This window comes from Phyllostomus discolor, chromosome 13 (assembly GCF_004126475.2).
Source record: "Phyllostomus discolor isolate MPI-MPIP mPhyDis1 chromosome 13, mPhyDis1.pri.v3, whole genome shotgun sequence".
Classification (NCBI taxonomy): Eukaryota; Metazoa; Chordata; class Mammalia; order Chiroptera; family Phyllostomidae; genus Phyllostomus; species Phyllostomus discolor.
The window spans coordinates 11,860,471-11,874,921 of NC_040915.2; the positions used below are offsets into that span (position 1 = coordinate 11,860,471).

A 14,451-nucleotide genomic window follows, 5' to 3' on the forward strand; every position below is an offset into this window, starting at 1 on the left:
TCCATATAAATCACACTTTGTCTGCAACCATAAATTTTGGCATAGTTTTTTCATTTTTGTTCAAAATATATTTTGTAAAGAATTTATTTATTTTTAGAGGAAAGTGAAAGGGAGGGAGAAAGAGATAGAGAAACGTTGATTGTTGCCTCTCACAAGCACCCCCAACTGGCCCGCAGTCCAGGCATGTGTTCTGACTGGGAATGGAACCAGTAACCTTTCAATTTGTGAGATGATGTCCAACCCACTGAGCCACACCAGTCAGGGCTGTTCCAAATATTTTAAGTTTTTATTAAGTCTTCCTCTTTGACTAGTGGATTATTTGGAAATAATGTTGTTTAATTTCCAATTATTTGGAGATTTTCTATGTTTCTGTTATGGATTTTTTAATTCAAATTCAATATGGTCAGAGAACATACTTTGCATGATTTCATTCTTTAAATTGCTTGAGGTTTGTATTATAATGAGCCAGATGCTGCCTTTGTGAATGTCCTGTCTGCACTTGCAAAAAATATGTTCTTTGCTGTTGACAGAGTTTTTCTATTTCTTTCTTATCATTGATTGATTTTCTTCTTACTGTGAGAAGTTACAGTCTTCAGGTACAATTATGGATCTGGCCTTTCTCGTTTCCTTTCTGCCAGGGTTTTTAGTTGCATTTAGTGGTGTAGACAGGATGGAATGTGTTTATTTTATCTTAACTAGAACTGAGTTTTTTGATTTTTAGTTCAGAGCTACTTCAAGTGGTGCTCTTCACATGTGATACCACAGAAGGTGGACAATAAGCTGGTGGTTATAGAATAGAACTCATTAAAGCATGATCAAATTACCTCCCCAATATTTTCTCTGCTGTAAAATAGGCAATAATAGGTGCCCCCTACCTAACTTTGTTAAAAGGTGCAGAGAACCACACAAATAAGACCAAGTAAAGTGATGAGGATGGAATAATGGGTAGTAGTTTTATAGAAATATCAAAGTTCCTTGAAACAAAAGAGCAGAAAATGTAGCCAGTAACAAGGTGGAAAGAGATCTGGATAGGCTGCTGTCCTCTCTCTTGTGGCAGGTCTTTTTTCGCTTTGTATGACTGCTCCGTTCCTTGTTCTGTGCCTGTAGCAAAGAGCCAAAGAGGTAGTCCCCACCACCAGTCCACATGATCTTGTAGTTCAAGTGTCTGATCACAGCTGATAGGAAGGGTCTTTTTTTCTTCCTCATTTGAAGCAGGGCAGATACCATATTTGATGTGAACGTAAAACTGTAAAGTGCTATATATATGTGTGTGTGTGCAAGTTGGTACTATTTTAAGAAATTATAATACAATTATTTTTCCTCATTTTTGGCTCAAGGAATAGGCTTTACTTTTGGCAACGTTGTCATATGTTGATGATAAGAAATCGACTCATTTAAAATAATGTAATTCTTTAAATGTAACAAACTAGATGTTTTGGGATGTTAACTGTTCAACTTACAGTGCCCATATGTGATAAACCTGTAAAAGTAAAAGTTCATCAATCACAACTCTCCTAATATTTTATGTTCACCGATTTTAAAAAAATTTTTCTAATTAGGTGTTTTAGAGGACTTAAAGTAGTTAATAAACACTTGCATATTTGCCAAACTGTCCTTTCCAGAGTGTGTCCCTGTCTGCCAGGACATTTCCTCTTCTCTGATTTCAGTCCTGCTCTCTTGAAAGTTACTTTGGTTTTCATATTTCTTAGTCATAATATAAAAATAGAAGGGTGAAAGTCTGTGGAATGTGATGTTTTTCTTCTCTGAGTGAATGTCCTTATTCTTTCTGTTTATTTTGGAGCCAAATCTGTGTTCACATCCGATGACCGCTAAATCAGTACTGGACAGTCACTAATAGCTTGTGTATTTTAAAGTGGAATAGTTGATATTTAGAACCAAAGACTGCTGAGAACTTACTTTGTTTGGTCATTCTCTACAAATGTTATTAAGACCTTTTCATAATGTCATGATTTGGAGACATACTATAAGGAAGATATTTCCTTTGAGTTGCTTTATGCTGAGATAACATCTGGACAGTTAATTATCTTACACATAGTATTTTCAGATGTGTTGAAATGATTGCCTTCCTGTTCTGGCTTTACTTCAGTTGCAGATATTCTAACTTTTGGTTTTGTAATTTGCAGTTTGTAATAGTGTACCAAATAGAATGCATGTTATTTCAAGACTCTTTGCTAATTATCCTTTAAATTATACTGCAAAGCATACTTGTCCTGAGTTTTCTCCTTGCTATAGAAGAATTATTGTTTTTGTAGATTCAAATATGAAGCTCATCTTCTAGGAATAAAAAGGCTTATGTTTTGGCTTGCCCTTGATCTTATGTCTATGTGAACGTTATTATTCCCTAATGTAAAATAACTTGAAATGTTTTATAAGAAAAATTATAAATATTTGATCAGTGACACCCAGTTATAAACCTTAAAGCTCATAATAGTAACATGCTCATTGCTGGGAAGCAGAACATATTTGTTTATTTTACATTTAAGATTCTGTATTTTTACCCAGGCTGGTGTAGCTCAGTTGGTTGGGTGTCATACATTTCCAGTCAGGGCACATGCCTGGGTTGTGGGTTTGGTCCTCAGTCAGGGTATGTGCAAGAGGCAGCCCATTGATGTTTTTCTCTCACATTGATGTTTCTCTCCCTTTCTTTTTTTTAAAAAAAGATTTTATTGATTTACTTTTGGTGGGGGGGAGGGAGAAAGGGAGGAGAACATCAGTGTGTGGTTGCCTTTCGCACACCCCCTACTGGGGACCTGGCCTGCAACCGAGGCATGTGCCCTAGACTGGGAATCGACCTGGCGACCTTCAGGTTCGCAGGCTGGCATCAATCCACCGAGCCACATCAGCCAGGGCTTTCCCCCTCTCTTTATTCCTCCCTTCCTGTCTCTAGAATTAATAAAAGGAAACAGTAAAAGATTATTATTGGTAAAAAAATAGATAAAAGCCGTTATATATGGAAAAATTGTTTGGCTTTCAAAAGTTGGTTGTTTAGCCTCGGCCAGGTGGCTCAGTTGGAACGTTGTTCCATACATCTAGATCGCAGGTTTGATCCCCCTGATCAGGGCACGCATGGGGGCAAATAAGTGTTTCCCTCCCACATCAGTGTTTCTCTCTTCTCTCTCAAATCAGTTTTTAAAAAGGTTGCTTGTTCATATATACCCTTCTTTAGTGATTTCTGTAGTAATAAAGGATCCCCTTTTCCCCCTTATCTTTTAGACTATTAAAAGTTTCTAATTGAGGAAATGGACTCAGAACTTTAAAAAGACATTTGTTGGGTTTTTCTTATTTTAAATATTTTATTTATTCACTTTTAGAGTGAGGGGAAGGCGGGGGGAGAAAGAAGGAGAGAGACATTGGTTGGTTGCCTCTTATACCTCCCAATCGAGGACCTGGGCCACTTGTGGCCTGACTGGGAATTGAGCCATCAACCTTCCAGTTTGTGGGTCAACACCCAACACACTGAGCCATACCAGTCAGGGCGGATTTTTCTTTTTTAAAACAATATTAAATTTTGTAGCATTCAGAAAAAAAATGCAATTTTAAAACTGAAAGTTATAGTCACAGTGTTTAAAAAAACTGCATTCACTAGCCTTATTTGATGACTGTATAGCTCTTTCATTTTGGCAAACTTTAGATGCTATAATCAAACTATTGTTTTTTTGACTAGGTTTTCCCAGCTAATGCCAAATTAGCCATTTTCTTAAAACCACTCTGAATCAAGAATTACATTAATTTTAGGGTTAACATTGATGAATGTCATTAAATATGTTTTTGACTTGAGGTTTTAGTCAAGTGGCAGTTCTTTTAACCCTCAAGAGTTGACAAGATTTGAACGTCCATATATGGACATAGGTTTATGTGGAATGGTACATAGAAGAGAATCCCTTACAAAATGACATGGTCTTAATTTAAAAATATTTCACCAAAAAGAAAAAAAACTTAATGGAAGGGTGATAAATGAAACTAGAAAAGCAGAAAGTTGATGGTTAAAGCACGGTGATGTTACATAAGAAAGTTCATTTACTATTCACAGTCCTTTGGGATATGTTTGGAAATCCCATAATAAAAAGTTTTAAAATGGTATATTGTATCAGCATGACTATTTGAATAGGTGTCAGCATATTAGATGTTTAAGGGCACAGTTCTTGCCATGTTTACAGCCCTTCTGTGAGGGCATTTGTCTGTCTTGCAGCCTCAGGAAGTCCTTGTTTTATCTAGCTCCCTTCTCAATCCTTAGTTCATAGGCTGACCTATGACGTCTCTCAGGCCGATTAGATTCTCTTGGGAATTTGTATGGGAAAAAAAGGGGGAAATGATGCAGTTAGTAAATGGGCACTTGAGTAGGAAATCATGCTATTTAGTGGAGTCAGAGTCATGAGGGGCCAAGACAGAGTGAATTTGTGGGTGAGTAGCAGCTGTGAATTAGATAGGCAGCATAGAGGGTAAGAATAGGTCAGGTATTTGCGTCTGGGGAAGGGTGCGACCAGCTAAGAGTAGGATCCTGTTGGGCTGCTTCTAAGGCCAGTTGCCTAGCTCTTGTGTATATGTGCCCTTGAAGTAAACCGTTTGTCACTAGGTCGGATTTGAGTTCCTTGTTTCTTCAAAAAGGGCGTGACTAGTATAATCATTGCATGATGCTGAGTTTTCTTGGTTAAGTTCTTAGTGATCACCTTTTTAGAATGTCAAAAATGGTCATTGCTTAATCAACAAGGGGTGTCCAACCCTCAGCCTGCGGGCTGCATGTGGCCCGGGATGGCCATGAATGCAGCCCAACACAAAATTGTAAATTTACTTAAAACATTATGAGATTTTTTTTTGTAATTATGTGTCACAATGTATTTAATGTGTGGCCCAAGACAACTGTTCTTCCAGTGTGGCCCAGAGATGCCAAAAGGTTGGACACCCCGATAGGCATTCCATAGTCCAGTTTCTTGAGCATTACTAGAACCCTTGCCCTTGTAAGTCATAATTTTAAAGCTCTATCATGTATATAGTTAGACATCTTTTATTGCTTATCTACCTGACTATAATGTAATTTAGTACTGATCTTTATTTTGTTCACTAGGTCTCGACTGAATGCAATTTAGTAAATGTCAATAATCAGAGCTTTCTTGTGGGGATGGGGCATGACTTGTCTTCTGCAGGTTTCCTGTACTTGAGAAGTTGCCTTAACACCATCTCAAAAAAATTTTGTAAGAGTTTATTTGAGCCCAAACTGAGGACAATTGCTGGGAAGCAAGATCTCAAATACTCCCAACAAAGCTTTTAGTTAAACACTATTTTGTTGTCAAACATGATTTCAAATTTCCGCTGATTATTAAAAGACATGGCCTCTGCCTAGGGAAAGCCTGTTTGAATATAAACATCCTATCCACTATTATCTTTTTCTCTTTTTCCTTTTTTGGTGCTGTTTCATGGGCAAAAATAAAAATGAGGAGGAGATCTGGCTTAGAAGAGATAATGTTGGTACAATGTAGGTAAAAAATGTAAATGAAATTGCTTTATTATTATGAAGCACTGAAGAAGTATAGAACTATAATAAATAGGATATACAAAGCAGAAATGTAAGGCTGGCATTGATTGCCATTGAGGAGTGGGCTAAGGGGATAATAATAATAGATTTAGAATTAAGAATTAGCCCTAACTGGAGTGGCTTAGTTGGTTGAGCATTGTCCTATAGAATGAAATGTTGCCGATTCAATTCCTGGTCAGGGCACATGCTTGTGTTGTGGGCCAGGTCCCTGGTTGGGACTTGTGCAGGAAGTGTCCAATTGATGTTCCTCTCACATAACTGTTTTTTTCTCCCTCCCTCACCCTCTCACTAAAAATTAAATATTTTTAAAAATTAGGAATTAATATGCAGGGGATGGCAAACCTCTTGGCTTGGTGGGAATGAAGAACCATGAAAGCACCATTTTACAAGCAAGACTGGCTCGAAGCAGTCCTCTTCCTCTATTGGTGGGTGGTTCACTCTCATTGCCAGAGGTCTTGGGAAATGTTAGCTTTTCCCCTTTAATGCTCGTGTGTAGAAAGTTACTGCTCAGACTCTAGTGATAAGAGGCGTATGGAGAGAGAGGTGTTTTGATCATATTATTTTTATATTGTAACTCCTTTGATCAGAGGCTTTCTCGTAGGTGGATTTAGCCTTTGGTACATTTCTTCAGGCCCAAGAAAGTGATCTGTTCAAGTAGAAAACGAGTAAAACTATTCCATTTAGCCTCTAGACAGTGACACATTAAGGACTAATGACTGCCAAAAGGAAATGTCAAACACTAAGCTAGTCTACTTTCTTTGGCAGCTGAGAATCCGGTGAATCAACAGTTTTAGGGGGTGTATATGTGGGTGGAGGAAGAGAGTGTCTAACATTCTTTTAGGCCCCGTTAAGTAAGTTGGGCACAGTGGGACTTGGAGCCTGTTTGTACTTTCTAAACCCAAGAAAGGCATGTACCATAGTTATTTGTATGTAGTATTCTAAAACATTTAAAAGTGTGTTTATGGGCTTTGTTTTATGTATTTTTAATTATTGGTGGGTGCTAAAAAGGTGTGCATTTGTATGTGTAAGGGATATGCACTTTTTCCCAAATAGGAGTTATCTAAAGAATCTTCTGAAAGAGATGGATAAATTGTGATACTGGAGGTATAAGGAACAAATTTAGACTGAATATTAGAAATTAGTTTCAAGGAAAGGACAACAAATCTTGAGCTTTTAAACTTAAAATCAAGTGTGTTTTCTATGTCTTAGATATTTAAAATTTAGTGCTTGAATATTCACATGCAATGGTGTGATAGTTAAAGGGTCCAAGTTTTTTTCTTTAAGATTTCATTTATTCATTTAGAGAGAGGGTGGAAGAGAGGGAGAGAGACATCAATGTGTGAAAGGAACATCAGATGGTTGCTTTTGTATGTGCCCTGACCTGGGTCAGAACCCGCAACCCAGGCTTGTGTGCTGACCAGGAATTGAAACATGACCTTTTGCTTTGGAATATAATGCCCAACAAACTGAGCCACATGGATTAGGGAGGGTACAAGTGTGTGTGTGATGACAGTGTTCTAATGGAAATGGTTTTAAATATCTGTGAATATACTAAAAATGAGTTGTACACTTTACTGGCTGAATTGTATATGAATTATATCTTAATAAATTGCATATTTTTTGTAATGCAAATTTTCAAGAATTTATTTCTTTATTTGTAGAGAAAGGAGAAGGGAGTGGGAAAGAAACATTTATTGGTTGCCTTTTGCGTGCCCCAGTCGGGGACCTGGCTCGCAACCCAGGCCTGTGCCTTGACCAGGAATTGACCTGGCAGCCTTTCCATTTGCAGGATGATGCCCAAGCCACTGAGCCATGCTGGTCAGGGGCAATAAATTGAATATCTTAATAAAGATGTTTAAAAATATTCCCATCTTTTTTCACATATGTGTATGCTAATGATGTGATATGTATTTTAAATTATATATTTCCTATTGGAGTCAAGGCACTTTGTTTATCCTGTATGAAGTAATGTCTCCATTTTCAAATGAGGTCTGTGTGTCTCATTGCCATCAGAATGACATTGGCTGCACTAAAAACCTACATTTTGCACACAGTTGGCCTCTTTGATCTCTTGACTTTGAATCAGACAGACTAATGGCCTGCAATTTTCTTTGGCTATTTTATTAAAATTATGAATATGTCATATTAAGGTTGTTGAATCAAAAATATTTTAAAAACTCAGAAATCAGATACAGAACATGTATCATTTCAAGCTATTTAAATTTTATTTTGTCTTAGAGAAAAAGGGGTGGATCTATACATTATGCATATTGTTGGCCCTTAATTTATCACATTTTAAAATACACTGTATTTTTAATTTGAAGATTCTGCATGTAAACATGTACTTTGATTATACAACTCTGAAAAGGAATCAGCTTTTACATTACTTATGTGGTCTTTTTGGATTTTGTTTGTTTGTTTTTGTGGTCAGAGGAATGTAATGGATTTGGGTTGAAATAATGATACTCAGAAATACATAGTAGTGTCTTATGGTTGTATTGTGAGCCCACTTGAACTTGAAAGAATTGCACAAAAGATGTAGCAGAGGTTGTAAGTTAAGTATCTTGTTTTAAGCAACATTAATTATTTTGTTTCTCTACAATAGATTTTTGCTCTTTTTACTTCCATGAGTAGTACGTGTAGCTCCACAGCGTGGACTTTGAGTTTGTGTCACATGTGCTTTTCCTGTGGTACACCTGCCAGACTAGCATCGCTGGGCCTGTAGGGTTTACTGCTGCCCTGCAGAGCTAAGCTGCAAATCTATCAACTTTGGTGAATCCAAGGGGCTAGCCTTTTCTATGATGAAGAGGCGACCAAAGTCAGCAGCCTCACAGCTTTCAGTGATCCTGAGGCTTTATCACAGAAGTTTGTCCAATTCTATCATAGAAGCCAGCAAAAATGTTACAAACAGAAAATAAGTCTCATTCTAATCTAGTCTGTGTTTGTAATATAAAATTACAGCTACAAACAAATGGTCAGATTGACCATAATGACTTATTTCTAGGGTTTTCTCATTAATGTTAACTTTCTATGTAGTTAGTTCCTTTTATCTTCTGATGCTTCCTACCAGACCAGACTGTAACAGGCACCAGAACCAAATTCATGTAAGAGCAGGAATTTCTGAAAATTCTTGTTTTTCTTGTAACTAGGGGAAAACTGAAAACATTCCTTTCTGGCTGTCATAATTTCTTAGTCAAATTGTTGATTGAGAAAGTCAGGTATTTTTCTGTTCCTCCACTTCTTATTCTTGTTTTATTTGGGGATATTTGCTTTAAAAAATACTCATAGAGAAGCATGATGATAGAATTTCAGGTGCTGTGGCAGGAAGTAAGAGAGATGTGTTTTGGAAGAGACAGTCACTCTCAGATCAGTGTGGGCAAGTACTTGTGAAGCCTATTTGGGGGAGGGAATCTCTCTAAATTGATATCCCAGGAGATGGAACAAGTCTTTGCTGCCCCAAGTAAAGTTGCAGTGACTTATAGAAAGAAAATATTTGGGCAGCTCCCAGTTCTATTGTTGCTGCTTGGAGCTTGGTACTAATGAAGTTGGTGCTTTTTTATCTGAGACTGAGGAGTTGAAGGTAAAAGCAGAAAATGACAAGAGATTGTGTAGGCTAGTATATCTCTCCTTGACGTTATCAGGGATGGTTACTGTTACTTGAATTTCTGGAGATGAAGCAAGTAGCTCCTCTAGATCTTTAAAATTTTCTTTGTTTAGCTGGGATTTTGTGGTCCTGCTTCTAAGGTGGTATAATTTACCCAATTTGAAACTTTGTTTTTTCTCCAGAGATGTTTGAATTACATTTTCTAGTGTGCATAGATTGTTGGCTTAAGATACATTTTTCCTTGAAGGGGTTTTCTGTAGAGTGACATTGTTTAGCTCTTAACTGCTGCACCAAGCATGAGAGGAACCTACACTCCCCAAAGTCTCAGTTGCCTCCACACTGAGTTGGGGATGTTGATAGTGTGTGATATGAATACAACTTAGTGGGGAGGGTGTAAACCAGTCCCTGTTGTTAAAATATTACTGGTATTATTACCAATAAATTTCAGTTTTTTGAATGGTTTAACTTTAGGTTCTCTGTTTTATTTTTGTTTGTTTGTTTTAATCTTATTTTAACCTGTTCTGCTTTCCAGTGGTTCTTAGAGTTAGTGCATTTCTCATTCTGCTCAGTGAAAGAGCTTAATTCCTTCTCTCCCTCCTCTTACCTTCCCCCCTCTCTTTCAGCTGAGGTTGAAAATGGATGGAAAATTGTCCCTTTCTTATGTGCATTATGGTAATAATGTCTAAAGACTATATTAATTTTTAGCAAGTGTGTTCCTGCTGACTGTGTTGCAGAGGTTATTTTATTGCTCTCTATTTGTCTTAACTGTCTTGCCTGAAGTTGGTGGCCTTATTCCCAGATTCATAATATGTTCTCTTTACTATTAAAATGTACATTTTGCTTGGGTCTGGCATACTTCTTTATAGTTAATTCTGAGTTATCTGGCATGGGGGAAGGGCGCTCTGGATTGCCTGCTCATTCTCTGAATTGAGTTTTATATAGGCATCTCTGTAAAAAAAAAAAAAATCTCTTCATTGTTCTTTCCCATTCATTTTGGATTTATTTGGTGATTGCACTTGAAATAGATTTTTCATTTGAACACTATAACTATCCATATAGTTTCTTTTCTTGTTCATTTTCTACAAGTCGTATTTATATTTTCTCTCTAGTTTATTAGCACATCTTTCTAGCACTAGAGAAAATTAGTGTAATGAATAAGACTTATTCTGGTATTATTAACATACCTACTAACTCATTGTTTAAGAGAATTTATGTACCCTTGAGCTGGTTAAATAATTAACCAAAAAGGAAGTTTAGGAATTGCCTGTGTAGTATAAAAAGACACTGGAATACCTAGTGTGAGGTCTAGAAGTTTTTTTTCCCTTTCATGTTATAATCTTTGTCTCTCTTTAGAGCTATAAAATGGCTGAAGAGAAAAATCTTCATAGTTAAGCCAGGCTGACTTGGAAGTGAGGCACGTGTCTGGCTGGAGCCGTCACTCTTCACTTAGGAGATAGGAACTCGCTGATTGGATTAATGGTTAGTTGCTTCGGGAATGATACTAAAGCTAAGAGTAATAGGGAGGCATTCCATTTGCTGGCTCTCATGGTTTGTTTTGCAAAAAGGTAGGTCTCTGTTGAGCTGAGATCCTTATGGCTACATTATTTCTTAACATCTAATAAAAAGTTTAAAAAATTTTTGTAATAGGTAATATATCTAAATAGTTCAAAATTAAAAGGATGTAAAAGAATATATAGTGAGTATATATAAAGTTCCCTCTCATTTTTATTTTCTAGCCATCCAGTTTCTCTCCTTATAGTTTATTTCTCCTTCCAGAAATATTTTATGTAGATACTGTAAAGTACATACATAGATGCTCATGTTAAAGATTACATGTGTCAGTATTGAGAGTCATATTACTTGATTGTAAAATAGGCTTTACTATGATAATTTGCTGACTTCTACTTATTTTGTTTTTTCCTTGAAAAATGTTTTCCCAAATATTATATAGACTCCGCTCTCATGGCCACTGAGTATCATTTCACATCACTCACTCTCTTTGGCCAAAACCTTCTGCATTCTCTTTTTTTTACTCCTAAGAAAGCTGTTTCTTGTCTGTCTTTGCTTTCTTCCTTCTTTTTTAGATATTTAATCTGAGGCCTCTGTTCCAGTTCCCTCTACTGTGTCATCAGCTTATGGTCCCTTGTTGGCAATGAAGTCCTCACATGTCTGGAATATAATCGTTGTGTCTTGTTTCATGTTTGAATTGTTTCTTAACGGAGTCAGATGGAGTAGCCTTAGGTTAGATGCTTTATTATTGAGTGTTCTGTTTAACATTGAGGTTGCTTCTATTTAACAAATAATTACTATTAATGATAGCACATCTTAGTGTATTATCTACATAGCCAACAGGCATTTTCCGTCTTCTTTGAGATATTTATTCCCGAGTGTGAAGTCTCTTTACACTTAATAATTTAATACCTTTTCTCATCACAGATGGTTTAAAGTAGTCTTTATTCACCATAACTTTGAAGGTTTTGTCATTTCACTGTAGTCTCTTTTACTTTTGCTTATCTGACAATTCTGTGGTCTTTAACTTCCAACCTTGCTTCTTGACCTGAAAACCTTCATTTGTTCTTTTTCAACTTTGATGCTTTCTGGTTTTGGAGTCCGAAAGGCATTATCTCTACAGATTTAAAATTTGTCTATAACCACTATAAAAGATGTAAGATACCCCCAATGAACCCTGTCTAATAAGTCCTTTTTGGTGGCTTATAGGAGTTTCTGCTTACTAATACTGGATTTTTAACTTTAGCTATGCACAAAGAGTTTTTACTTTTAGTTTAGGGAACGTTGAACATCACCCAAAGCCATGATAAAAAACTGACATGCTATGTTCTAGGAAGAAAGAAGACTGTTCAGTAAACAAACAAACAAAAAGTACCCTTTGCCTTGTCCAGTTGAAAACATGCAATGTAATGTTACCAGTGACACATACCTGGGAAGTTCAGGTTCAGGATACTTACACAATATACTCTGTCTAGAGTATGTCATAGTTAATAATCAGGAGAGGAGAACCCACATTGCCTTCTTTGTTTTCTTTATTGGGCTCCTATCTAATAGAACCTTTTTTCCTGTCCTGCTAGTAACTGACTCCAGGGCCTCTGAGGTCCTTGGCGTCACAATCTCTGGAGGTTATCTAGTTGATTATGGCAGCTGGTCATTACGGGAGGTGATGCTACATTGCCTGTCAGTAAAGGTGGACATTGCAGGATGGATGACTAGCACCTGTCAGCAGGGGAGATCAGTCAGTACATGTACATCTGGTTAGTGTAGGTGCTACCCAATTAGTAGCGCAAAAGTTCTGGATAAGGATTGTGACGTCCTCTACCAGGCCTGGCATTACACTTTGGTGTGTTTGTGTGTAATATTGCAATATTTCTAACAGTGCCTCAGTGCATTCCTATGAATATGGGCCTTGTCTGTGAGGTTGTGGGCCAGTAGCCAAATTTCCTCCACCCATATTAATAGTTCCTGCTTCCAGGCTCAGCTCAGGGAGGTACTTTCTTTCATCTCTTTCTTGGGCAGCAGTCCAGGACAATGATTTCAGCCTCTTCTGCACCATATATCCTCTCTGCCACTGCCTTCATTCTTCTTCCATTTTCTACTTTTTTTTTTCCTTTTTATATGATAGTCCCTTCCTTTCTAGGATCCAGTGAAACTGATGACCACTATAGTTCAATAATAGTTCTTTCCTACAGCCTAAATTGCCTTTTAAAATATTATAATAATAATAAATTAAGCTTCACTTGTAACAAGTGTAACTATGCAATACAAAAATGTATAAAGGCAAAGATAATCCTCCTTTTAAATTCAGTACCTCTACTACACATAGCTTTTCTATAAATGGGATCTGTATCCCAATGCTGGGTCCTCTTATTTCCCCCGTTTCTCTCCCCTTTCTTTTTCCACTCAGATTTCTCTTCACACCACATCTTTCTCTTCAAAGAACCAGTGTTACCTGGTATGAATATCTCCATGCTTTTCTCTGCTTCTATGACAGATGACAGGTCACCAATCTCCTCCCACCCATAGGTACTTATTTATTTTTGTGTAGGTGTTTGCTTGATCAAAGTGGGATTATTGTTTACAGACCTGCATTTTTGTTGCTCAGCAATACCTCATTAAAATCATTTAAAGTCTCCTAGTTTACCTCTAATTCATTCTTTAGTTGCTGAAAATATTTCATGATGTGGATATACTATGAGTTACTTGACAGCTCCCCTCTTCTTCCAAGCATTTGCTTAAAAAAATTGTTTTAAAGCACCATGAAAAATGTACCTGGTGTTTGTGCTTTAGTTTTATGAGATAGGTTCTAGATTTTATTTCTATCAAATTGCTTGGTTGAATGGTACATACACATTTTTTTCTTTGAATGGATCTTGGTAGATTATTTTTCAAAAGAGGCCAAACTAGTTGCAGTTCTACTACCAATGTAAGAAAACAGTCTTTGTGTTCTCTTTAATAGTGGGTGTTATTTGCTTTAATTTTTCTAATCTGATGGGTATGATGTAATAGTTCATTGTTACTTTAACTTACATTTCCCTGACAACTTTTGAATTTAAATAATCTTTTTATATACTTGTCCAGTCATTGGATTTGCTCTTCTGCAAATTGTCTATTCATACCTGTGCTCATTTTTCTAATGGCTTGTGTTTCTCTTTTTTTCCTGGGTGGAGTTCTTTGAATATTATCGTTATTAACCTAGTATTTGCTGTCAGCGTGGCATGTATTTTTTCTAAACCTGTCATTGTCCTTTAACGTTGTATATGGCTTTCTTTTCACTATATCAGAGTTTTATTTTTAGGTTCATGAATGCGTGTTTATTTTTTGTTTTATGACAAGAAGATTTCCTGTTTGGGGTAAAAACGTATTCTCCACTTTGGAATACTTACTTACACATGCATACACATCCCTTTGTGTCACTTAGAGTTCAATCACAGAAGCAGGGCAACTATGAAAAAATATATAAGGTATTTATTTTAGGGATTTGACCTTATGCAGTCACGGGAACAGATTAAACAGTTTGTGTAATCTCGTGAGGTTGTTCCTCTTGTCTGATGCTGGAGTCAGAAGTTAGTAGGGCATGCAATCAGTAATAGCAGATGCTATATGTGAAGCAGAGTTACCCTGGAACATGAACTGGATCACATGAGGACAGTCTGGAACTCATTTTGGCCTCCTACTATATCTAGGCCTCAAGTCAGAAAAGCTGAAGGAGAAAATCCTGTTGGAGATGTGGTCTTGGTTGCTGCCTGAGTTACCAAAGTGATCCAACAGAAAATCAGCAGTGTGT

At 36.8% G+C, this 14,451-nt stretch overlaps 1 protein-coding gene and 1 long non-coding RNA gene across 2 annotated transcripts in view; both read left to right on the forward strand.

Moving 5' to 3' along the window:
• Positions 1-14,451, forward strand: part of CTNNA1 (catenin alpha 1) — a 176,313-nt gene that overhangs the window by 81,822 nt on the left and 80,040 nt on the right. The window lies entirely within an intron of this gene.
• LOC118498031 lies at positions 6,491-11,964 on the forward strand. Its single transcript, XR_004900548.1, has 3 exons — positions 6,491-6,504; positions 7,792-7,799; positions 9,236-11,964. It is a non-coding gene; the product is annotated as an uncharacterized LOC118498031 (long non-coding RNA).